The sequence below is a fragment of the Dioscorea cayenensis genome, chromosome 19 (assembly GCF_009730915.1).
Source record: "Dioscorea cayenensis subsp. rotundata cultivar TDr96_F1 chromosome 19, TDr96_F1_v2_PseudoChromosome.rev07_lg8_w22 25.fasta, whole genome shotgun sequence".
NCBI classification, from domain to species: Eukaryota; Viridiplantae; Streptophyta; class Magnoliopsida; order Dioscoreales; family Dioscoreaceae; genus Dioscorea; species Dioscorea cayenensis.
Genome location: NC_052489.1, coordinates 6,281,144 through 6,284,971, shown reverse-complemented (window position 1 = coordinate 6,284,971; position 3,828 = coordinate 6,281,144). Strand labels below are relative to the sequence as shown.

Sequence of the window (3,828 nt, the reverse complement as noted above, 5' to 3'; positions counted from 1 at the left end):
AAGGATAATATAAATTCACACAATGGCATCGTAAATAGCAGGGATAAAAGCATGGAAGTAAAACTTTTTTGAATTCATTTGAACCACTAGCAGAGCTATAAGAGCAGTATTTAATAGAAGCTTAAAAGACGCATGAAGAGCACTCATGAGCGAGAACATCCAGCGTCTGACTCACACGAACACGCGCTACACAGAAACAAGACCACTGCAAAGGTGCAATCGGATATTTACTAGCGTATTTGGAGAGTCGATTTAGATCACTCGTTTGACATGATCGGGACTAGGGAGAACTCTCGATTACGCCACCATCAGCTAAAGAGGGCGATAGGGAGAAAGGCTAGCAGTTATCACTTTTATTGAGATTTATCAGCAGCGGTGGGAGGTTCACAAAATATGGGTAGAAGGTTATGAAAGGATAAGATAAAACTTTTAAATGAAACTAATTAAATTAAATAAAAACAAAAAGATAATTTTAAAGAGTGGGGTCCCACAGGTTTTTCTTTTCTGTTCTTTTCTAAATTTTAATTTTTAAAATTTTTAATTTAAAAGGAGTTGCTTGCTTCCATTTCATTCATGGTGGAGAAGAGATATAAATGAAATGAACTAGTCCAAAGAAGACACCCACTTTGATTATGACCTTCCTCTTTTTTTCTTAAGAAGAGCACAAGAGAGAGAGAGAGAAGAGTTGCATTTGCTCTCCAATCTCTATCCAACACATTCCTGACAAACTCTGAATAATATTATTTTTGTCTGGAAAGCAGAGAATTACATTGCAGAATGGGCAGGCATTCATGTTGTTACAAGCAGAAGCTGAGGAAAGGTTTGTGGTCTCCTGAAGAGGATGAGAAGCTTTTTGAATCACATCACCATGTATGGCCATGGCTGTTGGAGCTCTGTTCCCAAACTTGCAGGTTATCTATCTATCTATCTATCTATCTATCTATCTATCTCTCTATATATTTCTCTCTGTATATATATATATACATCCTTTGAAAATCCTATGAATATCCAGTGTATGAAAAATGAGAGAATGTTTCAGGTCTGCAGAGGTGTGGGAAGAGCTGCAGATTGAGGTGGATAAATTATTTGAGGCCAGACTTGAAGAGAGGTACATTCTCTGAGCAGGAGGAGAACCTCATTATTGAACTCCATGCAGTTTTAGGAAACAGGTATTTGATTCATTCATGTTTTCAGTTTAAGATCATTTTATTATTATTATTATTATTTTGTTTTTCTGACACATTTAAATTTATGAACAAAATCAAACAGGTGGTCTCAGATTGCTGCACAGTTGCCAGGAAGAACTGACAATGAGATAAAGAACCTCTGGAACTCTTGTATAAAGAAGAAACTGAAACAGAGAGGCATTGACCCTGTTACCCACAAGCCATTGTTGTCTGAGACCGAAGGCGGCACAGCAGCCGGAGGAGAAGATCATAATAAACCTACAGCCGCCACAAACATCAATGACAAGCCCAAACTCCTTTCCCCTGCAAGTGCAATGACTACTACTTGTACAACTTCTTATCTTCCTCCTCTTGAACTCATGAATCACAATCAATCAGCTCCCAGTGCATTCCTCTGGTTCAACAGTCAGCACACAAGCAGCAGCAGCAGCAGCAAGAACTGAATTGTAACACTGGTTCATTCATGTCTGCTACTCCTTCAATGGGTGGTACAAAGTCAGTGATGCATGGAGTTCAGTACTGGGAGGAAGCCATTCAAGCAACAGTAGTGCAAGCAGTGGCATTGAGTTGCAAAGCAATGGTTCTCTCATTGAGAGTGGTGGCATCTTCTCTTGGTCAGATTTGACATCTGACAGTGAAGCTCAAATCCATCTTGATGGAGAACCAGAGGACCTCAAATGGTCAGAGTATCTTCAAGGCTCCTTCCCAGTTTCTGCAGCACTTCGAGGCCATGGAGGTCAACCTCTCTTTGATATCAAAGCTGAAAACCATTTGTTAGCCATGGATGATGGGATTTCTGCTTCTTGGAATCAGAATTATCAGCAAGAGCAGCAAACCTCCTGTCATCCTTATGGTAAGCATTTCTGGCGATGAACAAAAGCAAAACAGAACAACAGGAAAGTACATCAAAGGAAATCGAAAGAAAACACCCATTTTTATACATGGAGAGCTCTGATTCATAGAAAAGAGATAAAGAGAGGATTCTCATGTGACATAGATTTTTCTCATGTATATATCGTCTCCACGATCCAAAAAGAAGGAAGGAAAGAAAAGTAAAAAAAAGAAAAACAACCATGTCTTCTCTTGTGTCATGCTTGAACATACATGCAATTTGTTTGGCACAGAATAAAAGCTTGTTCCAGTGTTCTTATATAAATTTTTTTGTTTTTCTTTTTTGATTTTTGTTCCACAGAGTTCAGCTTCTCACTTGTTAAAAAAACCATTGAAATCTCTGTTCTTGAAAAAAACAAAAGGTTTCTTTGATATTTGCCTTTTTCTGATAGCAGCCAGCAGCATCACTTTCATTGATGCTTCCTCTAGTGATCATTGTGAAAAATATGAATGAATTGTTGTATGTATGGCATTTGATTTGATGATATTTACTTTATCTTCCAACTTTTTTAGCTGAGCAACATCAACAGCGAAGTTGAATGGAGGGGCTACTGCTCACTTTATGCTTTTGGAGGCATGAATTATAGCTGCTGTCTGCCTCTTGATCACTCATCTGATAGCTACTTCAAATCATCTCTGCTTCATTTGCAAGTGTCTGAGATCAGACCAAAAACATCAGAATCTATTGAATTCACCGACTGCTGGAAAGATAGTGACTCCCTTCAATTCAATTTTCACCATCAATTAAATAGAGAACATGAAAGCCCCATACATCAGCTTCAGTTAATTTCCATCTTTGCCAGTACTCACCAGTTATCTCTGCTGCTAAAAACAACTACATATTGGAGTTGAGAAATGTGCAGAAAAAATTATCATTACAATAATTGCAGTTGCTTCAGAAATGATTGCTAAAACACAATACAGCAATTGGATTAAAGATGACTTCTAGGAATATGACTCATGTTTTGCCAATCAAGCAAGAAGGGACCATTTAGAAAGCAAATTCTCATATTTTTTTGAGTAATTGAAATAAAAAGTAAAAAGATTTCTCTATTGCTCTATACAAGCACCTCTCTCTCTCTCTCTCTCTCTCTCTCTTCTTATCTATGCAGCAAAGTGCCTTCAGCAATGAGAACTTTCTCAACATGGTAGCACTGATGGAGATGGACCACCATGAACAAGAACAACACAAGAATGCAAACATCTATCTCATTGATCATTAAGCAAGAATAGTCCACACTGACTTAATGTCATTAAAAAGCAATCATATTAGCATAGATGTTCCACCATGTCGAAATGCATTATTATGTCGAACAACCACAAAAGAATTAGAAGGTGAGCAATTTATGAAGATTAAAAACTTGTAGACAAATGGAATGCATGCTTGAATAAAGAAATGTATCATATAAAGAATGAACTCAAAGGGAATGAGATGAACAAAAAGTATTCTCAACTATAATGGTCCATGAAAGCATTGATGGAAAGAGGAATGGTGCAAGCCCCTTTCATGGGGACAAGCCTCATTGGCTATATCGATGACGACATTACAGGCATCAAGATCAAAAGTGCAGACCTTAAAATAATGGCCCAACTGATAAGCATTTACTACTTAAGATGCAAGCAATCAAACAAATAAACAAACCAACAAGTCTAGTGCTAGAGTTCATAACAAAACATTTTAAACCACACCACAGAAGCCAATATTTATCAACAATGTAACTAAATGATGTGCCACAAATATGATTGTCAT

The 3,828-nt window shown here is 37.4% G+C and overlaps 1 pseudogene; it reads left to right on the top strand.

The window, feature by feature from the left end:
* Window positions 1-750: 750 nt before the first annotated feature.
* LOC120283551 lies at window positions 751-2,249 on the top strand (annotated as a pseudogene).
* Window positions 2,250-3,828: the final 1,579 nt, after the last annotated feature.